Source organism: Dendrobates tinctorius, unplaced genomic scaffold (genome assembly GCF_039654945.1).
Source record: "Dendrobates tinctorius isolate UK_male_01 unplaced genomic scaffold, ASM3965494v1 ptg000250l, whole genome shotgun sequence".
Taxonomy (NCBI): domain Eukaryota; kingdom Metazoa; phylum Chordata; class Amphibia; order Anura; family Dendrobatidae; genus Dendrobates; species Dendrobates tinctorius.
The window spans coordinates 43,170,299-43,196,065 of record NW_027361917.1 but is presented as its reverse complement, the minus strand read 5'-3'; the positions used below and the strand labels follow the sequence as shown (position 1 = coordinate 43,196,065).

Below are 25,767 nucleotides of genomic sequence, written 5' to 3'. Positions count from 1 at the left end.
AGTTTCCGCACATTTGAAAAGCCTCATCGCCAACCATTACAAAGGGCAGTGGCGGAGCTTCGGTGTGAGGAAGAGGCCGTGGCATAGGGAAATTAAATTGGTTGCCATACAACCTCCGGCCCATGTCTGAGTTTTTAAAAGCCTGCGAGTCATTACCACGGCCAAATGCTCCAATGTCCACTGCTACAAACATACATCCGGCATCCGCAATTGCAATGAGTACTATTGAAAAGTACTTTTTGTAATTATAGTACTCAGATCCCGTTCTTTGGGGTTTGATGATCCGTATGTGTTTCCCATCAACAGCTCCCAAACAGTTGGGAAAATTGCATACTGTCCAGAATTTGTCAGCAATTTCCATCCACTTTTCAGCGGTGGGCAGGGGCATAAATTCTGGGCAAAGAACATTCCAGAGAGCCCGGCAGGTGTCAGCAACAATTCCAGACAAGGTAGAGATTCCAATACGGTACTGGAAGTGTAGTGAGGATAGGGTTTCTCCAGGCGCCAGGAATCTGTGAACAGACAAAGAAGTAAAATTAATATTTATGTATATTATTTTTAAAAACTATAAAAAAAAATATTAGTACATTCACGAAAACTAATTACCCAAGGTTTTGAATACTAAATTTACAAAAAAAACATCAGACCACACCCCTTTGTTTTTAAAACATACCGTAATGTCACCAGTAGCCGTTCCTCAGGAGGAATCGCACGACGGAGCTGTGTGTCCTGTCTCCGGATGGATTGTTGGACACGAGCAAGCAAATCCATGAAACTTTCGTGGGACATCCGGATATAATCAGTAAATTTCTCCGGGTTTGCACGTAGCTCGCTGTAGAGGGTGTGGTATGCCCCACGGCTCTCCCGGAGTTCAACAATCGGATGTATCCACATACGCCGCCGTCTTCGCTGCCTCTCTCTCTTCCTTTGTTCATGGCAAGCAACTGCATACGCCTGAGCCATCGCGATGTCCAAATCCAAGTTGAAGTGAAAACTCTTCCAGCGCAGATCCATGGTCACGAGAAGAATCAAGCAAATGTGAAGAATACTGTAGACAGGGTCTATATATATTAACATACCACACCCACAATGAAGTCCCATTGGTCTTGTGTGTTGTTGAATGGTTGTTTTTTCTTTTTTGTGGGTTTTTTCCAAAATCTGTAAAAAAATGCATACGCACAAAAAACGCATACAAACGCGCAAAAACGCTGCGTTTTTTTCCTGCATGCGCATTAAAATGCTGGAAAAAAACGCAGCATTTGTATGCGTTTTTTTAATGCGTTTTTTTGCGGGAAAAACGCGCTGCAAAAAAAAGCAAGTGTGAAACTAGCCTGAGTCTTATTTTTACAGCTGAAACAATGAACAGCAATTGTAAATCCCACATTTCATGTTTTTTTTTTGTTATACAACATTGCTGGGTTCTCATGACTCCGTCACAAGGAATGTAATTAACTTAAACTTTATTTAATTGCATCATGTGCTTATTGCATTCATACAATTTCCTTCCTAGGTTTGCTAAGTTTCAGTTCTTTCTTTTTTTATTGACTGGTAGATATATACAAAATATACAAAACCATATACAAAGTACCAATTAACATTTGCTTATTGTAGTTAATATGGCAGTTAAGAAAAAAAGGATTGTCATCAGAAGATGACCATTGTTTAAATCTGGTTATGTTACTGTGGCATGTATAAGTTTTCCCAAACTTTTACTTGGCACCTGACATGTATCTTTTTAAAAAAATTAGCTTTTCTTTTTTGTTTATACGCAAGATATATATATACTAGATGGTGGCCCGATTCTATCGCATCGGGTATTCTAGAATATGTATGTAGTTTATGAACTTTTAATAATAATGCAATAATGCACCCCCCAATCCTGATATGCATGGTACCCTTCCCCCCAATCCTGATATGCATGGTCCCCTCACCCCCCAATAATGCTTTGCGCGAAACACCACTGATGACGTCGCGCTCTCGCGAGAGTGACGTCATCTCCGGTGTAAGGCGCAAGGCATTACTGGGACCGTGAGGCCGGGCGCTTGGAAAGGAGATCGCGGGCTGTCGGAAGGCGAGTATAACCTTTTTTTTATTTTAATTCTATTTTTTACAGATACGCTGCGCCTGCCGCTGATTGGTCGTGGCCACCATTCAGCGCCACGGGATTTCGGTTACAGACACAGACATAAGACGAAAATATATATATATATATATATCTGTGTGATACTGAGCTGCGTATCTAATCCTATCCTGTGTGATGCTGTCTTCTGAGCTGTGTATCTAATCCTATCCTGTGTGATACTGCCTGCTGAGCCATGTGTCTAATCTTCTCCTGTGTGATACTGACTGCTGAGCTGTGTATCTAATCCTATCCTGTGTGATACTGGGCTCCCCCTGCAGTCTGTGTCAGAGGGTGGTCTGTGTTGGCACGGTAATAAATTGTGTTATTTCCAACTTTACAGAAGGACGATAACACCATAGAAATGCTAAGAATAATAGGCCTCAGTTACCACAACTGACTACAAAGAAAACTGTTGCTGATAGCAACCAATCACAGCTCATTTTTCATCTTTTAAACAGCTCTGGGACAGCGTGGCGAGTCTTGAGTGGCGACTTTTGTGTTTCTACTTTTATGTGGCGAGGTTGGTGTATGTGAATACGTGTGTGTGTGTACGTGAATACATGTGTGTGTATGTGAATACGTGTGTGTGTGTACAGGCGGCGGTGGGGGGGGTTCAGCGGCGGCAGCCAGCCGGCAGGAAAGACCGCGGCTTGTGGCCTGTGCACAGGCCGCAAGCCGCGGTCTTTCCTGGCGGCTGTGATGGAGGTGGGTTAGCAAGCAGCGGCGGGGGGGTCCATCGGCAGCGGGTCTGGCGGCGGGGGGGTCCTGTCGGTGTCCCGCTGGTGGTCCTGGTACCACCAGCGGGCACCATATTGGAACACCCATCACTGGGGTATTTCAATATGGCAGTCGGCGTACTTCCGGTCGGCGCGGTGGATTGTGGGATTCGGGGACATGCAGACGGAAGTGGATGACAGACAATTTAATATATATATATATATATATATATATATATATATTAGGGTGACCGGATCTCATATGGGGGGAAAAAATGTCAGAATCTTGTTCGTCTGGACCCCACAAAACGATTCCCCTTTCCAGATATTGAGAGAGCCAAAATTTGAGCTCGATCAAACGACGCTAACCTGTGCCGCTCGTCGCTCAAAGTTTGAAAAAATCCAAATTGAGGTATTTTAAGATTTAGGTATTTTGCATAGTCTGTTAGACTATAAAGAATGTGACAACAACATTGCAGAAATAGCCCTGACCAAATTTTCGAACCATTTGTGGTATTTGAATGCAGAGTTGGTGGGATTATCGTTTTTTGATCCCACCATTACAGACAATGAAAAGTTGTTAATGGCTAATAAATTGCTCAGTAGCACAGATGTACCATCAGAGCACGCTAACCTACATGAGTTGATAATTTTACATAGTTATCTAATCTATTCTAGAGCTTTTGTTAAAGTAGTTTTTGAAACGTCAGAATATAATGCTCGGCATTTGCTTACAACTTGCAGGACATATTGCTTTTGTTCTTCATCTTTTGTCAGAAGGTCGTTAAAGTCGGTTACTTCCTACCTCTTTTAATTTTTCTTTCCTAACTTTTGGATTTACAACCCTAGCGTGCTCTGATGGTTCATCTGTGCTACTGAGCAATTTATTAGCCATTAACAACTTTTCATTGTCTGTAATGGTGGGATCAAAAAACGATAATCCCACCAACTCTGCATTCAAATACCACAAATGGTTCGAAAATTTGGTCAGGGCTATTTCTGCAATGTTGTTGTCACATTCTTTATAGTCTAACAGACTATGCAAAATACCTAAATCTTAAAATACCTCAATTTGGATTTTTTCAAACTTTGAGCGACGAGCGGCACGGGTTAACGTCGTTTGATCAAGCTCAAATTTTGGCTCTCTCAATATCTGGAAAGGGGAATCGTTTTGTGGGGTCCAGACGGACAAAATTCCGACATCGATTTTTTGCGGTCTATATATATATATATATATATATATATATATATATATATATATATATATATATATATATATATATATATATATATATATATATATATATACACACACACACACACACACACACACACACACACACACACACACACACACACACACACGTGGACACTGACAGCTTGAGGCCCCCTGTGCAAGAAACGTCTGGGCCCCCCTCCTTTTATGGCCGCAAAGATATATACGTGTGTGTGTGTATATATATATGTAATTACATAGTCTCCTTTATTATGTATATTGCCATCCCTTATTATTCAGTGCCCTCTCGTTATATACAGCACCGTCCCTTACATATTGGATTATATAGAGTCCTGATTTTTATTACATACCGTCCTGTCTTGTTAGCTTTATAATGCAATGTTGCCTGATGGAGCATGGGAAAGCTTATTTTCTAATGGAGGAGTTGATGGACTGGTAGTCTGGTTGCCGGCTCCTCCATCAGCAGTCATTTTATATCCAACAAAAGAGGGCACTATATAATACAAGAGGGCACTGTGAATAACAAAAATAACGAATACACCATGTAAGAGACTGCACTGTACATAACAGAAGCTATATAGTAAGGGACAGCATCATATATAACTAGAGAGAATGATGCGTAATAAGGGACGGTGTTATACATTGCAAAAGAGGAAACTAAGTAACTAAGGATGATGTTATACATAAGTGAGTACACTACATACTAAGGAACTGTTATACAGAATAAGTAAGTACACTATATAAGTACACTATATACTAAGGGACTGTGTTAGACATAAGTGAGTACACTATATATAGACTGTGCTATACATAATTGAGTACTCTGTATACTAAGGGGCTGTGCTATGTATAATAAGTGAGTACACTTTATACTAAGGGACTGTGTTAGACATAATAAGCGATAATAACGTCTTCATCCAACTCCCCCTGTTCCTAGTTCCATCCAGATCCCCCACACCCCTCATTGTCCTCTTCCCCACCCCGTCATTGCCCTCTTTACCACCTCCATCATTGAATTCTCCCCCACCACTCCATTATTGCCCATTCCACCACTTCCATCATTGCCTTCTCCCCTACCACCCCTCTCATTGCCCTTTCCACCATCATTGCCTGTTCCCCCCACCACCCCCATCATGGCCCAACCCACCACCTCCATCATTTCTTCCTCCCCCACCACCCCCATTACTGTCTTTATACCACGACCATTATTGTCCTTTATACCACCACCATTGCCTTTTCCCCACCACCCCATCATTGTCCTTTCCACCACCTCCATCATTGCCCATTCCACGACCTCCATTTCCTCCTCCCCCACCATCCCCATCATTGCCCTTTCCACCACCACCATCATTGTCGTTTCCCCCACCACCCCATCATTGCCCATTCCACCGCCTCCATCATTTCCTCCTCCCCACCACCCCTTTATTGACCTTTCGACCACGATCATTGTTGTCCTTTCCACCACCTCCATCATTGCCTTCACCACCATCATCATTGCCCATTCCACCACCTCCTTCATTTCCTCCCCACCACCCCCATTATTGCCCTTTCTACCACCCCCATCATTGCCTTCTCCCCGTCATTGCCCTCTCCACCTATACAGACACACACATCACCATTCATCTATGCACGTTCCCACGCAGCACTACACACACACCACACTCGCCTGTACACACAATTGCTCACGCATACAGCACCTCTCCGCATGCTGTCCTACAGACGCAGCATCACCGCCGGCACCTTCCTCTCACTGGCACAGCCGCGGTGCTGAATGATGATATCATCAAGCCACACCACTGACTGCTGTGTGAGACAGGAATCGCGGGCAAGAAGTAGGACGGATCACTGAAGCTCTGCTGCCATTTTCTCTTGCAGGCAGCAGAGCTCATGAGGGCAATCTGTCCAGGGCCCCTCCTAAACTGGCCAGATTGCCCTCATTATTAGCTGCCCTGCAGGGGTCCCCCTTCACCTCCGGGCCCCTGTGCAGCCGCATCAGTTGCACATGCAGTATGTCCTCCCCTGTGTGTGTATAATATATATGTTATAATATATTGTGTTGCCTGGTCGTAGTAACTAACTGCCCTCCCGGTCCGATCTCTGCCTCCGCAACCCCACTCTCCACTCGCCGTCCCGCTCTCTCCCTCTGAAGCCCAGCTCTCCACCCACTGTCCATCATTCTCCCTCAGCAGCTCCGCTCTCCATCCACTGTCCCGCACTCTCCCTCTGCAGCTTCTGTCTCCACTGGCCGGCCCACTATCTCCCTCAGCAGCAGCTCTGCAGCCCCGCTGTCTCCCTCTGCAGCCCAGCTCTTATCCACCGTCACGCTCTGTCCTTCTGCAGCCCCACTCTCTAATCACTGTCCCATAGTCTCCCTCCGCAGCCCCTGTCTCCACTGGCCATCCCGCTCTCTCCCTCCACAGCCCCTGTCTCCACTAGCCATCCCGCTTCCTCCCTCCACAGCCCCACTCTCCACTGGCCTTCCCGCACTCTCCCTCCGCAGCCCCGCTCTCCACTGGCCTTCCCGCACTCTCCCTCCGCAGCCCCGCTCTCCACTCACCATCCCGCTGTCTCCCTCCGCAGCCCCTGTCTTCACTGGCCGTCCCGCGGTCTCCCTCCGCAGCCCTGCCCTCTCCCTCCGCAGCCCCTCTCCCTCCGCAGCCCCTCGCCCTCTCCCTCCGCAGCCCCTCGCCCTCTCCCACCGCAGCCCCTCGCCCTCTCCCTCCACAGCCCCTCGCCCTCTCCCTCCGCAGCCCCTCGCCCTCTCCCTCTGCAGCCCCTCTCCCTCTCCCTCTGCAGCCCCTCTCCCTCTGCAGCCCCTCGCTGTTATGAATGAGTCACCGGAGAAGGAAAAAACAAAAATGCAAGCTAAGTCAAGAAAACCGGAGAGGTTGGTAGCTAACGGATTGCAGACCCCTGATCCTATTCACACAACTAACAGTAGCCGTGGAGTATTCCTACGGTGATCCTAGACACCTTGTCACAGCCGGAGAACTACATAAGCCTAAAGAAAGAAAGGGGAAATCTAAACTGCCCCAGAGCAGACCCCAAAGCGATAGACAGCCCCCAACATGTATTGTCGGTAAAAACAGATGAAAACACAAACACAGACAGAAAGACAGGCAGAGCAAACGATAGGGCCCAACGAACTAGATAGGAAAGGACAGAAAAGATGCTAGCTGCAATCCGCAAAAACCCTACCAACAAAGTCCCAATGAGTCTGATAAGAAAAATGGCCCTGAAGGCACTAGACTTCAAAATCCCTAGATCAGCACTCCGATATATTCTGAAGACAGAGCAAAAGAGATTTAACCGATCAGGGACAAAATGGAAATTCAGCAAAGCCCCAGCCGGGACTAGCTGAACACAAAACTAAGCAAATCAGACAAAATCTCATGGAACAATAACAGAGCAAAACTTAGCTTTTAGAAGACAGGAACTGAACTGGAGGCCAGAGCTCAGAGCAGAGAAATCACCAGCAACCTTACAAGGGTGTCGGCAGCCTTATATCCACTCAGATTCCGGATGTCCAATCGCAATCCACCTGTTCAGATGACAGGTTTCTCCCATCCAAATCAGTTTCACCACCTCCTTTCACCAGCAAGGGAGTTCATAGGACATCAAAGGTGAACGAGAAAATGAGCTCACAACACCTCGCCCTCTCCCTCCGCAGCCTCGCCCTCTCCCTCCGCAGCCTCGCCCTCTCCCTCCGCAGCCTCGCCCTCTCCCTCCGCAGCCTCGCCCTCGCCCTCCGCAGCCTCGCCCTCGCCCTCCGCAGCCTCGCCCTCGCCCTCCGCAGCCTCGCTCTCGCCCTCCGCAGCCTCGCTCTCTTCCTCCACAACAATTGTCTCCACTGGCAATTTCACTCTCTCCCTCAGCAGCCCAGCTCTCCACCCACTTCTCGCTCTCTCCCTTAACAGGCCCCGCTCTCCACCCTTCATCACCCTCTGTTCTTCTGCAGCCCCGCTCTCCACCTGTCATCCCGCTCTCTCCCTCTGCAGTCCTGCTCTCCACCTGCCGTCCCGCTCTCTCCCTCTGCAGCCCCGCTCTCCTCATGCCGTCCCGCTCTCTCCCTCTGCAGCCCCGCTCTCCTCATGCCGTCCTGCTCTCTCCCTCCACAGCCCCTCTCCCTCTGCAGGCCCGCTCTCTCCCTCTGCAGGCCCGCTCTCTCCCTCTGCAGGCCCGCTCTCTCCCTCTGCAGGCCCGCTCTCTCCCTCTGCAGGCCCGCTCTCTCCCTCCGCAGGCCCGCTCTCTCCCTCCGCAGGCCCGCTCTCTCCCTCCGCAGGCCCGCTCTCTCCCTCCGCAGGCCCGCTCTCTCCGCAGCCCCGCTCTCTCCCCCACAACACTTGTCTCCACTGGCCATCTCGCTCTCTCCCTCAGCAGCCCAGCTCTTCACCTGCATCCCGCTCTCCACCCTTCATCACCCTGTGTCCTTCTGCAGCCCCGCTCTCTACCTGCCGTCCCGCTCTCTCCCTCTGCATCCCCGCTCTCCACCTGCCGTCCCGCTCTCTCCCTCTGCATCCCCGCTCTCCACCTGCCGTCCCGCTCTCTCCCTCTGCATCCCCGCTCTCCACCTGTCGTCCCACTCTCTCCCTCTGCAGCCCCGCTCTCTACATGCCGTCCTGATCTCTCCCTCCACAGCCCCGTTCTCTCCCTCCGCAGCCCCGCTCTCCACATGCCATCCTGATCTCTCCTTCCACAGCCCCATTCTCTCCCTCCACAACCCCGCTCTCTCCCTCTGCAGCCCCGCTCTCCATCTGTGCTCGCTCTTTCCCTCGCAGCTCCGCTCTCCACCAGCTTCCCGCAAAACTGGATTCAAGCACAGACCTGTGTGTAGGTGCTGTATGGAGTATCAAAATCCTCAGTTATTATTGAATGGCAGTATAAAAAGCCTTGTCAGCCTTATAATTGATTGTGTCTTGGACCCAATCAAGCAGTTGAGAATAGAAAGATTTGGAATTTTGATACAGTCCTCAAGACCCTCTACCTAGAGAGTAAGGAGTAAAAGTGGAATTCTCTTTTACAATAGAAGTTTTTCCTGGATTAAATATGGGATGATGAGTTGGGAATAGCATAGCTTTCTTTTCCAGTGAAAATCTGTAAGAACTAAGACATCAGGTATGGCTGGTGTTATAGCGCTGATTATATTACTTGCACTCATGTATTTTGTTTGTTTTGCCTCTTTTTGTAACTACATCCATGTACAAGAGCACAATATAATTGATCTTTTAATGCTTTATTCATTTCCTTATTCAAAATTGTCCAGTAATATCCACAGAGCATTCTTAGAAACCGCACAAGAAAATTGGTTCATTTTTTTTTCTTTTGCTCCTGGTGGGTAGCGATTGATCCATTGCTTCTCTAGTATTGGATAAAACAAATCCTTGTCATTGGGGTTACTAAAAAATATAAATCGAGTACTCATTGGTTTCTGCCTTTTTAATGGTGAAATGAGTTATTAGGGGAGGATTACCTGCATCGTCTCATTTTCTTCTGCACGAAGAACAAGGTTTAGATGTGCTCCGCCATATTCTTTCACTAATGTATTAGGAATGCCTAGAATGATGAGATTCTAGTATTGTTGATCGAGCACTCTGTACTTGTATAGAGCACGTCGGATGCTCGGACAAGCTCGACTCAAGTAGCGAGCATAATGGAAGTGTTTGGCAACTTCTCTCTCTCCCTCCCTCCCCTTCTAACGGGCACTTAAGCACCATGTTATACTCGTCACTGCTCAGTACTCAATCAAGAACCTTGATGGACGATCAAGTATAGAGCATTGCCAAGCGCGCTCGCCCATCACTTAATTCTAAGTTAAAGAAAAAGGCTGACTGAACGAGCGTCCAACTTAGTGAATGCTAAGTTCCAAGGAACCCACTAATTAGCAGCATGAAGATACACCGCGTCCCGTCCAGGGTGTTGCATGTCAAGAGTTCAAGTCTATTCTGCCATCATATTGCAACTTTTCAACCTGTTTTAGGTCTTTATCAAGCGTCATACTTGATAAAGATCTACGATGGGTCAAAACGTTGTATTATGATGGCAGAATAAACTTGAACACTTGATCTGCAACACCCTGAACTGGGCGTGTTTTATCTTCATGTGTATGAAAAAGGCACTTTTTAAAATCAACTCATAGGTAAAGGATAAGTGGTAGAGAAAGAGTAGGTACCACAAAATGCCTACATTTATACATTTGACCCCATATAATATATTGGATATATTCCTAAAGTATAAAGTAAATTTCTTACATTCTTCTACTGGAGCCAAACTGTCTGTTTTGGCTTTAGAATTCATAAGGACCTGAATTGTGCATACATTTTATGGTGATGCCAAGAACAAGCTTCAACTAATTTTTTACATTTGCAGATAAAAGAAGTTCAAACTGCTAAACATATAATGCATGGCTTCTGTGACTGCTCAAGTGGAACCAGATTTCCTTTTAACTGCTTGATACAATGCATATTTATTGTAGAGTTCTCTCAAAAATCTCTTGCTATGCTCATGGGCCAGCTACTTCATTCTGTCCTGACACTATATATTTCCCCTAAGGATTCATGAAATGTAAGAACCTTGTGCATGAACGAACTGAACTAAAGCATATTATACAGAATGGGATTTTGACTATTGTGTCTGCAATTTAGCAAGTGCCTTTCGCAAGGAAAAAATGTTACCATATGGGGAAAAAATAGTTTTCAGCTATTATGTGAATAAAATACATCAACAGATCTATTTCCATGAACATCCTGAACCCCAAATAGGGCAGGAGAAGTTCTTGGTGAATCGGTCACCTTTTGAATCTTATTTACCTACAGATATAGGGTTATTCTGTGGGTAAATTACACTTTTTCAAAAAACCTGATTAGCCATTTAATTGGATAATTAAGTTTTATTTTCACTGCAGCCATGGGCTCCCAGTCATAGGCGGGGGGGGGAAGCTCAACACTTTACCAAACGCCTGCTCTGCAGCCTACGTACCTGTGAAGTGCAAGCTGTCAAGTGTTGGAGAGTTGTTATAGCCATGTGTACTACATAGTGAGTGATGACTGTAATCTCGTCCTGCACCCAGTCTATGACTGGAAGCCATTTGTGGCAGGCGGAATAAAACTTAAAGGAGTATTCCCATCTTCTAACATAATTTGATGTACCGAAGGGTGAAAACAACAACAGCTTACTACAGAATAAACCCTTTCTAAAATATAACTTTTTTCTAAGTTTTTAAAACAAAAAGTTTAGATATCCCATGAGTGAAAGTGCCACAGTGCATGAAAAACATAAAAAAATGTACAAAGGGCCTAAGGAAGACCTAGGGGGGTAAAAGATCATGTGTATAACAATTTATCCCTCTAGGCTTACAATATTGCCAGTATAATATTTATCTGGCTGAAATACTGCGTAGGTTGGCACCCAAAGATTTATGAGAATTGGCACCCAAGCTCGAAAAGATCAGCCTCTGATGGTTAAACTTTTGATCTATTGCTTTTTAATTTGAGGATTAATAATTGAGCTGCGGTCGGGTGTCGCTGCTTACCTGTCAGACGAGGCGATCCTGACATCCCCCTGCCCGCGTCCACGCGTCGCTCGTCGGCGCCACAGGAAGCTGACGACGAGAAGCGGCCCAGGCCGTTCTCGCGCGATCGGCAATAATCAGCAAGGGAGTCGGTCGGAGGTAAGTATCACACATAGCGATATCGCTAGCAATATCGCTGCTGCGTCACAAAACCAGTGACGTTACAGCGATATTGCTAGCGATATCGCTATGTGTGATGGGGCCTTTACAAGCTAAGTGGGCTGTTTTTGTTTTGTTTTCATTTGATGTTGGTCTGTCTGCCATTAATGTTAGCTGAACAGTTGGTCTTTTGTCTTTTCCTAGTGAATTGATTTTGTATTTCAGAGGCCTACTGTGAGGAAAAACATTAAAATGGGTATCTACTTTATTTCCCTCTACAGAATTCCTCTATGCCTGTGTTTGGAATCTCTCTGAATCCCAAGAATGCTTACTACTTGATTTCCAAGCAGCCAACTGGACCCTCCAAGAGTCGACTTTCTCTTTTCTAAATAATGCAATGTTAAATCTGAAATATCTGGGACAAAGGACAGCCGGTCTGACTGCACAGTGCTACTTATCCTGCTTACCACTGGAGTATAAGGCTCTTTCCATACAAGTTACATGCTTACTGCTTTGTAGAACCATACCAGGTTTATCTTTATGTGGAGATGATGACTTTTAACATGTAGGGGGTCACACCCTCCGGACATGACCTATATTGTTATTTGCGTCTGAAGGTAAATAATCTGACATTAAACTAGGGGGATTTGTTAAGCAGCCTCTTAAATCTTTGCTAAATGTTGTTTACATTTTATATGAATATTTCGCAGATCTTATAAACTGCCCCACATTCACGAGAGAGAAAAAAATCCACTTATGAATTCTGGAAGTTTGTGTAAATAAAGGTAGTAAATTAGTAGTATTGGAACATATCACCGAATTTGTCACCTGGCCTATACAATTAGGAATATAAAGTCATCACTATTTATGCCAATGAAATATACAGTATTAAGTCAAACTTCAGAAAAGTATTACTTTCTTGGCTTAGCAATCTGTTCATTTTTCTTTACTAAAAGTTTTATTCCCAAAATACCAAGTTGGTTCCTATCCTTGGATAGAGGATAATTTCTCGATTGCCGGGTTCCTGACCGCAGGGATCGCCATAGATGCTTAGAACTGGGCTGTGGAACTCAGAGCCCCATCTTAAGTGGAGCAGAGGGGCAGATGCTCAGCCTCCATTCCATTCAATGTGTGTGGAGCAGCCGGGAAAAAAAAATATAGCACTTGGCCATTTCTGATATTTCCTAGTCAGGGCAGTGCATAGGTAGCAACAGGTATCGTACAGAAAGTGATCAGCAAGTTCTGCTTTGTCCTGTGGATTGAGTATAACTTACTTTTTTAAGGTATGTGCTCATTCCATCTTATTTCAGGCGTTTTCCTAAAACGTCTTTTGTTTCAGAACCTCAATTGGTAAGCTGATGTCGAAAACATGCCATGTGCATATAACCTTAGATAGGTTTTCCATGGATATCATATTTATAGACTGTATGCTAAAGATGGGCTAACATAGTGGCCTAAAACCCATACCAAGACAGTGTCAAAAATTAAATATTAATACACTAGTCTTAAGGGCTGTGCGGTTTTTGTGAGCCTTTAGCAGTTAACAGTAGAGCTTTTAACAATTTCAAAACTGTTTCAACATGCGTTTTCAGTAGGCTACTAATGTATAATCTATGAGGATTCTAAACCTGGGACTCTGTTAGCCATAATGAATGTTCAAACCAAGCACAGGTGCGCAGTGCTTCATGATGTGGGCAAACATTAAAGTGCAGCTTCCCACCTGCTTGATTTCCTTCTGTCTTCTTTCATGGCTTTGGCATTGTAGCGCCAGAAAAGAGTGGATTTAGATAGAAAAAGAAGTAGGTTTGAAGGTGCAGTTAAATTTTTGGCCATGTCAAGGCTTCATCAAGCGCCTGCACTTGGTTTGAAAAGTAATTCTCTGCTGACATACTTTAAGTGCCAATACTTATAATGTTATAATTGTTATAATATTAATGGCTTTTCTTAAAATCTAAAATTTAAAGTACGGTAAACACTCAGCTGTAGGTCTTGTTACTTCTGCAAAAATGTCTTCCACAGTAGACGAGAAGATGACTATCTCTGGAAGAAAATCAAACAGATCCTTATTTACAGCATATGGCTATATGGAAATGTCTTGTCCAAGTACAGTATATACTAAAATGTCTTGTAATTTATAAGCTATTGCGTAATTGTCATTTTCGTCATAATCAGATATTTGGATAACCATGCCCATATAGATTTCTGTTCCTTGATATTTAACAAAATGGTATTTTCACAAATATGTACAAGTTCTTTAAACATTTTTATATGAAAGTTCTGTTTTTTTTGTTCCTACTTTACAGACATTCTGTTTGCAGGTATCTTAATTTATGAAGAGTTTTGATATTAAAGGCAATGATGTACATCAGATTATGCAACCTTATTTCCCTTATTTTTGTATTTACCAAAGAAAAGTATCAATTTTGCTACATAATTCTGTTGGGATTTAGTTTGGTGAAAAGAAATGTATTAAATATACTCAGGACAATAAATTGATTCCAACATAAAATATTTTCTGAGTGTTTCTGTGAGCATTTAAATTTATAGGAAAATAAACAAAATCAAATCCAGAACAAAGCTAGTCTTGGAAGAATGGTCATCTGGGACTGCTGTTGAAACAAAAAACTGGTGCCTCATTCATTCTTACAATTGTGCCATTTTTTTGTGCCAAATTTATGAACCACTTAGGTGTCCCGGGACCAGGGTCTCCTTCCCTGTCCCCAACGCTAGGAGCACCCTAACTCACCCTGCTCCTCTGATTACTTCTGAGGGTGAAGGCGCCAGGTTCATGTTCCTTGCCTTAGCTTCTGAATCCGCCCTCAGTTTGCACCCTTGCTTCACCCAGGGAAGAGTCGAAAAGTAGTAGTGTACCGTAATACTCAAAGCCAGACTAACAAGGTAATATAAATGGGTAAAAAAAATGCCAAACATACAAATATACTCACATATAACAGAAGAATGCATCGGTGAGTGGAGGATGGGGTTAAATCAAAGTAGTAGAAGTAAGGGAATTATCACACACTCAAAACCTAGCAACAGTCCACCAACCGCCTTCTCCAGTAATAACCACTAACAACCTCCAGCCATACAGCAAAAGCTAACTCTGACAATGAGTGCTAGCCAGGGCCCAGATTACATAGGAGATGGGAGTGACTAACCGTGAACAGCTGAGAGCCTAAACACAGGAACACCTCCTGAGGGCGATATCAGATGCTGGGGTCTTATGGCTCCTCTCTGTCATGGTAAACTCGTGACTGGCGGTCATACATCTGACAAATTATTTTAAGAAGCCCTCCCATTAACTTTTTTCCCGAATGTGTGTGTGTATTTTTGTAGTTGGTGTTTTAATATACTTGCCGCCATTTTCTCTGGTATCCAGGACCGTTCTAGTCTTCTTTGGAGTGTCAGAATGATCACACTCCGGTATTTTATAGCTTTAGTTGATTGACAAGTCTCTTCCATGTGTGTATAGAGAGACCTATTCATCAACATAATTGCAATACCAAAAAGGAAAAGTGGAATTATCAAAATCACAAGCCAAGCTGGATAGACAAATTTATATGCAAATGATGAAAAAAAAACAAATAGTTTTTTGAAAATAGCTGAGCATTGATTCCCCAGATGTGCTCGATGGAAGAAAAGTCCAAAAATGCTACAGGACATGGTGGTACATTTAGGCCATGCAGGTTGCTCACAGTTGCCTGAGTAACATGTAGGATGGCATTGTTGTGTTGAAAAAACTTGTCCTTTGGAGAAATGGTAATTGTACTAGTTTCCTAACCATAGCAATGTAATGGCAAGCTTTTAATATACCACAAATAAAGACTGGTGGCCATTATTATGGCATCCCACACCATAATGCCAGGAGTAGGACCGTTGTGATGTTCCCTCATGCAGGTGTTACATTGACCTCATGCCACCACTTTCAAAGTCTGTCATGGTGGTAAGCAAGACTGCAATTCAGGCTGAAATGGAGGCCTGTCCTCTTCAGTGAGTCGTGCTTTTGTCTTGTATTCAGTAGCCAGAGATAGGTCTGGAGACAATGTGAGCAGTGCCATGATGTTTCACGAAAGAACAGCATACCAGTTCTACTCCTGATGAAGGCAGATGCCGAAATGTGTGTCGGGTTGGACGGATCCATGGACAGTCAGCGCCAATCATTACAGAGATGATGGAAATTCCTACATATTTTTCCTTTTGGATTTTTGTACATCTGCATATGGGGCTTTGACATGCCACTTGGCTTCTTGTGTAGATGTATTAGCTCATAGATTTGTATGCACATGCACTTTACCTAGAATATCATGTCATTCCAGCTGTATCACTCCACACACCTGAGTGTATTACACATCTTGACATAAATACAATACTTTCAATCCAGGCATTAGTCATTTTCATACACTTTGGCACTTTATTTAATATTTAACTATATACTGTGGACTGCTTCTACATCATCACATAAGGCTATTTATCATTTGTTTTGTTTTTCACTTTGATTTTATACCTGTGTTTTTGTGTTTACACTCTTCTTACAATTATACGTGTATGTGTGTGTGTGTGTGTATATATATATATATATATATATATATATATATATATATATATATACACACCGTATATTTTTTGCAATATTTTGACTGTTCCTGTGGCCTGCATCCACTTTTCACCTGGTTATTTCCACTTCTATCCATTTTTATCTCTTTGTAATTAATAAAGATATATTGTTAGTGTATCAAGGACTCTTGTATTAGTTTTTCTTTCTTCTGCATCTATAGTCTCAATGATGGGTCTTGATATATCCTACTTACACATGTGGTGGTTTATTAACTCTTTTCACCTCTAAATATATCCATTGATTGGTTATCATTTATTTGCTACATGTGTTTTTGATGCTCTTTATCCTGAATCTATGGTGTGGGGTGGCATAATGTACGGTAGCCGGACCCTCATAGTCTTCATTCAAGGTACACTAACAGCTCGACATTACATTATTTGGTTGTGGTATGGCCATTTCTCCAAAGTGTCTCTGGAGCTGGTTTTCAAAATAGCAATGCCAAGCCGCAGGTGCTGTGTTGTTGTAAGCAACCTGAGTGACCTCATTGTGCTAATATGGCCAGGAATGTTTCCGGACTTGACTCCCATCAAGCACATCTGGGACTTCATTGGTCGGCAATTGGAAATTACTGTTTGTATCAGTGAATCATGGTGATTTGTGTGCCCAAGTGCATTCAGTGGGGGCAGAACATTCTTCAGATGACCATTAATAACCTCATTGACATCATGCCAAGGTGTGTAAGTGCATGTATGAATGCATGTGGTTCTCATTCTTGATTACCGAACAAATCAATGTTTTGGAAATGGTTCAAATTTTTCATTATCTGCACATCAATAACAGGTCTAGCAATCCTGTGATTTCCACAATTCCACGAACTCACTCTTGGTGTTGCAATGTCAATGTTGTGTTTAATGCTAGTTTTGCAATATGTCACAGAATAAACAATTGCTACAAGATCGCACGCGTAGTGTACTTACTTAGCTTTCTGCTCCTCTTGTATGTGGGATATATTATATACACACAGTATATCTGATATATATCTATTTCTCACTGTTCTCTTTGAAACCTTTCTCAAGCCAAGGCTTTAACCTCTTCACAAAATTTGGCGTACATTTACGTTATATATCTTGTCCCTGACTTTGTATCTTTCCCGGCTAATGGTGGATGATTTAATGTCTGACAATGGCATTTAACATGTTTTCAGGGGGACACGACATCCACGGGGCGCTGATGGGTTGCCATGACAGCCGAATGTCTTCTGAAGATTGTCGTGACTACTTTCCCGTGAAAGCCAGCTCATAGGAGATCGTGATTTTTAGCTATACCTCCCCTATCTATCAGACTATGTAGCTTCAAGTCCCGTAAAAAGTTTAAAACAATAAGTCAATTTAAAAAAAAATTTGCATTCTATGGCAAACCCAATGTAGCAATAAAATGCAATGTGGGGCATTCAAAACAATGTATCTACCCCAAAATGTTTATCAAATAAAGTGTCAATACAGGGTGCAAAAATAAACAATGAAACAGCACTGTATCACGAAAATTGAAAACGTTACGGGTCTCTGGAAAAGCAAAGTGGCTTTTTTTTTTTTCTTTACAAATTTGAGAATTTTTTTCACCACTTAAATATTAAAAACCTATATTTTCCCTGCCGCCCCCCCCCCCCCCCCCCAAAAAAAAAAAAGCGAAATCACACTTTTTTTTTGCAATTTCAATGTACTATGTTATGACCCTTGGTAGAAGAGGATAAGAAAGCAAAAATGGAAAATTGCTCGGGGGTGAAAGGGTTAAGGAGGGAGCTGAAACTTAACTGATGTGGATTCTCCTGAATGTTCCATAGATAGGCGGGGATCTTACTCCGTCACCGCAGTGTCTAACCATTTATTCCTATTCAGAAACGTCGATCTGAGGTAGCCGTTTGCACCTATATGAAATGATTTTGCTTATATATCTTTATCATTGGATTGTATGTCTGAATTATTTCCAATAATTGTGATTGACAAAAAGAATCGTTGGTAGGGTGTCTTAATTTATCTTGGATTATCATTAAATAAAGGATCGCCATACTTTGTTCACTTATTTGGATGTGCTGCCTTATTTTTTTCGATATTTTACCCAGGATATGATATTGACACCCTTCCAACGATTCCTTTCTTGAATCACAATTATATATAAAATAACTGAATACAATAATGACAAAAGGCTAAATGGGTACACCATGAAACCCCTATAGAGATATAGAAGAAAAACGACCTCCATCCTATAATAAATGCACTTAATTGGTTGAAATTTTATAATAACCAAATGGAGAAAGTGCTTCAATAGATTCATACTCACTAGCTTGACATACGTAAAAATGGGAAAATGCAGTGTGCCTCTAATTTAGAGCCCATTGACACATGCCCTCTAATTTTCCTCATCTGTACATCTTGCCTTGATACATTTTCATCTTGTAATATGAGACATTAGGAGAAAAAAAAAGTATGTAGGGTACTAGTCCCTCAGCAGAGGTAAATGATCGCGCCATAATGGTAACGTAACCTAATGATGAGAATATTTTTAGGTTTTAAGTACTTTTGTTTTTGCATATTTTATGGAGCCTATTAGTAATGAATAGTGATGAGCGAGTATACTCGTGGCTCGGGTTTCCCTGAGCATGCTCAGGTGATCTCCGAGTATTTTGGCGTGCTCTGAGATTTAGTTTGCGTCACCGCAGCTGCATGAGTTGCAGTTGCTAAACAGGCTGAATACATGTGGGAATTCCTAACAAACCGGTAACCCCCACATTTATTCAGCCTATCTAGCAACTGCAACTCATGCAGCTGCGGTGACACAAACTAAATCTCAAAGCACGCCAAAATACTTGGCGATCACCCGAGCATGCTCACTCGTCACTAGTAATGAGTATTTAGAATTTTTATTTCATGCGATTTGTACAAAAAAAACTAATGATCACAATAGGACTGATTGTTACAATTTATAACCAAACTAAGGGGCTGCTGGTTTCTGAATAAGCAGGTGTTTTTGTGGCCAGGTGTGGACAGTTGCCAGATATTCTGAGTGAGAGTGGTGAAGTAGATTAGTGGGCTTCCTGAGTTGGCAGGCAGAAGTGAAATAATCACAAAGCTGGGTGAACAAACACCAGACTTCTGTATGCTCGCGAGATCACATTTCTTCTTTACGAAAACCAGACTTACAGGACTTTTGCATGTGGTTTTTGATTCAGTTAAATTTTATTCTATGTATAATTGTTAGTTTTGTGTTTAACGTGCAACATTTTAGTGGTAAAAGCTGTGGCTTTGACATGTTACATACCGTAATAACTCAGGACTCCAGCACTCTTTGTCTAGATTTTCTTTATCTAAAACGGGTCTCAAACATGCGGGCTGCGTTCGGCCCCACAAGGATCCTTCCTTAGGCATCTGAGAAGATCAAAATAAAAAAAAATTAAAAATACAGTATGAAAAAATAAGGGAAAACTATTTGAACACTTAAAATGCAATTTTATTTAAAAACTGAAGTAAAAAAGACAGCCTGTATCATGGTATGCGGTGGGTGTGATTCGAGAAGGAGGGGAGCAGGATGAACTCTTCTTGCGAAATGAACGGGCCTGGCTTGAGACAGGGCTACCACCCCCAAGATATCGCACTATCCTTGAGGTTCCCCACATCCTTTGCCGGAGCAGGGGACAGGGCGATGTCGCCCATTTCTAGATGCAAGCGCTTCGGCACTCCTTGAAGCTGGGGTACTTACAGCCCAGGGACCTAGGAATTGGGATCCAGGAGGCAGTTTTACCAGCCTCCCAAGGAAGGCGAAGAAGAAGCGCACACCTGAAGAGGATTACTGTATTACCCTACTTTATAATTTTTTCCTGGCTTTCCACTTTGTGCAAAGAGTTTAGGAGTACATCAGTTACACTTTTAAAATATTGATGTTCAAAAATTTTCTGACTTGAATGTGTCATCCATACAGTTTGACGCTGTTATTGTAACGTTATAGTAGTAAAAAAACAAAAAGATAGAGTAGGGTCTTGGTAATTTTTAGAACCGAGAAGGAAAACAAAAACCCTTTCAAAAATAACCTTTAATCAATTATTTAGAAGTCAAATACCATAATTATTTCTTAAAAAAGGAGTTGGTAAAGGGTCTTATAACATTAGTTCCATGGAAACTATCCACTGGGACAAAAAAACGAAATTAATACAATTTGTTTTTAAGCTAATAGATAAAAAACAATACAATAGGAAGAGTCTAGGGAGGATAGATTGTGCATTGCCCTATAAATACCCCTTCCTAGCAGTGGAGGTTGTCACCATGGGTAAAGAAATTGGTGCCCCAGCTCCACATTGACTGACCCTCCCTGTCCTTTACCAGGACTCCTTAACAAAGCCACCACCAAACACCTAGTTAAAGTGCTAGAGTGTAAAAAAAACTTTTTTGTCTGATCCTTGGTGCCTAATCAATACTGAGCCATGAAAACAATGAGGCTCAGTATTTTAGAGCAATATTAGTGATCATATACGTATATCTACCATAGGCCTGTATAGGAGAGCAATAATGGTGCTCATTTAGATGTCTCCTTTTATATTGACATTAATAAGTGTAATAAGAAGTAAAAGAAAAGTCAAAGATGCTATAGGATTTTTACAGGATGAAAATGATGAAATGGTAAGACAGGATGTTGAGAAGGCTGAACTTTTAAATTCCTATTTTGCATCTGTTTTCTCTCAGAAAGGAAATGTAACATCAACTGTTCTTCACTGTCCTATTAAGGGAATAGAAGAATCCAGGATATCTATAAACAGAAAGATAATGAGGAAACACTTAGCTAACCTAAATGAATTCAAGTCTCCAGGTCCAGATGAATTACACCCCAGAGTACTGAAGGAGATAGCAGAAGAAATTTGTGAACCCCCCTCCATAATCTTTGAAAATTTTTGGAGAACAGGAGATGTCCAAGAAGACTGGAGAAGAGCAAATGTTGTTCCTATCTTCAAAAAGAGGAAGAAGGTGGACCCAGGCAACTATAGGCCGGTGAGTCTGACTTCTATACCAGGAAAGATCTTTGAACAAATTATTAAACCACATGTATGTCAGTACCTGGATAAGAATGAAGTGATTAAACAGAGTCAGCATGGGTTTGTAACTAATAAGTCAAGTCAGACTAACTTAATTTCCTTCTATGACGGAATCACTGATTGGGTGGATCAAGGAATTGCTGTAGATATAGTATATCTTGACTTCAGCAAAGCATTTGACAAAGTATCTTCTACAATCCTTATTGAAAAAATGACTAAGTATGGAATGGACAAGGCAACTGTTAGGTGGATTCATAACTGGCTTAGTGATCGGACCCAAAGAGTGCTCGTAAATGGCTGCACATCCAGTTGGAAGAATGTCTCAAGTGGGGTACCACAGGGCTCTGTCCTGGGCCCTGTATTGTTCAACATCTTTATCAACGATTTAGATGAAGGAATTGAGGGTAAACTGATTAAATTTGCTGATGACACAAAGGAGGGATAGCTTATACTAGAGAAGAGAGAGAGAGGATATAAATAAACTGGAGCAGTGGGCAGCAACTAACAATGGTTTTTAACAGGGAAAAATGCAAAGTACATCTGGTGTTATGAGTTCATTTTCCCCTTCACCATTGAGGTCTGATGAACTCCCTCTTCTGGTGAAGGAAGGTAGTGAGGTTGATTACCAAGCACCTGAGCTGGGAGAGGATGACTGGGCGACGGGGATCTCTGACTGGATATAAGGCAGCTGACGCCCTTCTGCCTCGCTGGTGATTTCTCTGTGGAATTCTAGGAGACCAGTCTGATTCCTGCTCCTCAAAAGCTAGGTTTTCTGCCTTGCTTTTTGCATTTGTGTTTTGGTTTAATTTTGCCTTGCCTTTCTGGATTCTGCCATTCCCTGCTGGGGTGAGCTGAATTCCTTTGTGTCTTTTTTTCTGTCTTCAGAAAATACCTGAGTACTGACATAGTCTTTTTGAAGCCTAGCGTCTTCAGGGCCTTTTTCCCTGTCAGTCTGTTGGCTCTTATTTTGATAGGGTTTTTCGCGGATTGCAGACCGCAGCTTTCCTATCCTGACCTATCTAGTTAGCTTGGGCCCCATCATTTGCTCAGTCTATCTTTCTAGCTGTGTTAGTGTTTTTTCTTCTTGCTTCACCGTCATTATATGTTGGGGGCTGCCTATTGCTTTGGGGTCTGCTCTGGGGCAGTTTAGATTTCCCTTTCTGTCTTTAGGCTAGGCAGTTCTCCGGCTGTGATCGAGGGGTCTAGGGCATCGTAGGAACCTCCCACGGCTACTGCTAGTTGTTCTTGATAGGTTCAGGGGTCTGCAATCCGATAGCTGCCAACATCTCTGGTTTTCTGGACTTAGTTAGCATTTCTGTTTTTGCCTCCTACGGTGACTCATTCATAACAATCTGGGCAATAAAAATGAAAAAAGCATATACAGAATGGAAGGAATGGGGCTAAGCAACAGCACATGTGAAAAAGACTTGGGTATACTAATAGATCACAGACTGAATATGAGTCAACAGTGTGATGCAGCAGCAAAAAAGGCAAATGCAACTCTAGGATGTATTAACAGAAGCATACAGTCTAGATCACGTGAAGTCATTATTGCCCTCTACTCCTCTTTGGTCAGACCTCATCTGGAATATTGTGTCCAGTTTTGGGCACCACATTTTAAAAAAGACATCAACAAACTGGAGCAAGTTCAGAAAAGAGCGACCAGAATGGTGACCGGTCTGCAAACCCTGACTTATGAGGAAAGGTTGCAGGATTTGGGAATGTTTAGTTTGCAAAAGAGAAGACTGAGAGGAGACTTAATAGCTGTCTACAAATATCTAAAGGGCTGTCACATTGTAGAAGGATCATCTTTATTCTTATTTGCACAAGGAAAGACTAGAAGCAATGGGATGAAACTGAATGGGAGGAGACACAGATTGGATATTAGAAAAAACTTTTTGACAGTGATCAATGAGTGTAACAGGCTGCCACGAGAAGTGGTGAGTTCTCCTTCAATGGAAGTCTTCAAACAGAGGCTGGACAGACATCTGACTGGGATGATTTAGCGAATCCTGCTTTGAGCAGGGGGTTGGACCAGATGGCCCAGGAGGTCCCTTCCAACTCTACGATTCTATGATTCTAAGAAGAGGGGGTAATCCGAGTCTAATGACCAAGTAACAGGGAGATTTTAATAGATATTGCCCTGTCTTTCAAATGAACACAAAGGCAGAAAATTTCTCAAATGTCAGACACTCATAGAACATGCAGGTCCCATAAACACAATAACATATCACCCCAAAAGGCAAAATGGATCCTTAAAAAGGCACCAATATGACAGACAATAATAGATTCACACTTATCTCAAAAGGGCGGATGCCGCATCCTGACACCTTTCCCCCTATATTGCCAGTCCAAATGGGGTTCATCAGGGGAGATGGCAGCAATGAGCCACAAGCAGAGTCTGTCAATGAAGTGCTGCATGCCATGCCGTGTTATTAATGGTCATATGTTAGCAGGGCTGCCACTAGGAATTTCAGGGCCCCCTAATACAGTGATCACCAGTGACATTATACACAGGAGCAGGCCTGGTGAGCAGAACAGAGGGGGCCTGGTGCTCATCGGACCCCATATGCCAGTAAGAGCAGTAATTCCCTGATGGCGGCCCTGTATGTGAGGGTGGAAAGCAGTTGGCTATTGTGTGTGGGTGGGAGGAGAAAAATGGACTAAAATTTGTGTGAGACGACACATATGAACAGAGCCTAATAAAGTGAAATTCCAATTAAATATCTCTTTAGGGCAAACTTGTAAAGTATGTTTGTTAGGGCAGAATTGCACTATTTCAATGAGTGGTGCTGTATTGAGGGTAAAAAAAAATACAATGTTTTTATAACTGAAAATGATGTGGAAAAAAAAATCTGATTTTAGTCAGAATGAGACCAGTGAAAAGCATTATGGATTCAGTTTTTACAAGTCATTGAGGTGACCACGTGTGAGGGTTTATAAAGAGTCACATTAGATGTGATGTAAATTTCAATAATAGGTCTAACTTGTCATAGCAAAAAATTCTCTGTTCTAAGGGACCCATTGCCTTTAATCATTTTTTTTTCTTTCTGTGGTTTGTAAATGTAATTTGACTTGTTTCTTGCTTGCTAAAATGTTGTAATTTTTGGTGAATAAAGAAAAACCTGGATATGATACAAATTTACCTTCTATCTAGGTGATCCTAAATTATTTTTTATGCAATTGTATTCTTCATATATACAAAAATAAAAGGTTTGAGATTTGTATTAGGTTAACCTGGACCCACCACGCCGAATCCCAATTGAAAAATGAGGATGAATGAACTCATGGAGATCAACATTCAACACTGCGGAGACACCATCACATGTTTCTCAACGCAGTGATTCTAGAGCAATGCTCCCATCACTTATGGGAAATATGCAAAAACATGCAAAACACAAGCCGCGGAGACACCATCACATGTTTCTCAACGCAAGCAAGGACTAGCCAGATCTTTCCCCGGGAAGGAACAACCACGGGAAGGGCAGTCTCTAATGAAGGAAACCACCTATGCCAAAACATGGTATCCATCCACAGACAACTGTTTCGGGGTATTGCCCCTCATCAGTGTGGAGTAGGAAACTCCAACACTGTCTCCGCGGTGTTGGATGTTGATCTCCATGAGTTCATTCAGCCTCATTTTTCACCGTCTTTTACTAGGCATTGCTCCTACTAGCCAGTTTCCTACTCCACACTGATGAGGGGCAATACCCCGAAACAGCTGTCTGTGGATAGATACCATGTTTTGGCATAGGTGGTTTCCTTCATTGGAGACTGCCCTTCCCGTGGTTGTTCCTTCCCGGGGAAAGACCTGGCTAGTCATTGCTTGCGTTGATAATCCCAATTGAAATGCAATAGTAATTGAAAATCTTAATTTATCCATATACATCAACTATGTGCAATTCAATAGAGGATTCTTAAAAAATAAGCTATTTATGACTCCTTAACCCCTTCACCTCGCAGCCGATTTCCTTTTTTTTTCATTTCCGTTTTTTCCTCCCCTTCTTCCCAGAGAAAAAGTTTTGGTGTTATCATTCATATTTTCTGAATAAAGGCCAAGAAAGCAAAAATTCTGCCGGATATGTAAACTTTTGATCACAACTGTATATATCTGTGCTAAAAACTTACTGCTGCTAGCTCTTTTTAAAATTCATCCCAAACAGTCTCCTGAGCTCCAGATTGACGCAAAGCTGGAAAAGTTGTTTTCTCTAGTCACCTTCCACAACAGCCACCTTGGAGGTTGTCTCCCCGCCCTAATAGGGGACAGGAACACACAGAGGTTAAATAACCCTCCCCTTCCTGCTACCTCAGTGTTTTTCCTGTCCCCTATCGGGGCATGAAGAGGTCACAAGGGGCTGCCGTGGCCAGCGATTGGAGCCCTACATACTCACAGA

At 42.7% G+C, this 25,767-nt stretch overlaps 1 protein-coding gene across 1 annotated transcript in view; it reads left to right on the top strand.

The window, feature by feature from the left end:
• The window catches only part of MTHFD1L (methylenetetrahydrofolate dehydrogenase (NADP+ dependent) 1 like), a 346,407-nt gene extending 332,157 nt beyond the window's left edge, over positions 1-14,250 (top strand). Inside the window, exon 28 of the mRNA XM_073557652.1 lies at positions 12,023-14,250. The gene's annotated coding sequence lies outside the window, so the exon portion shown is untranslated. The remainder of the gene's footprint in view (positions 1-12,022) is intronic.
• The last annotated feature ends 11,517 nt before the right edge of the window (positions 14,251-25,767 follow it).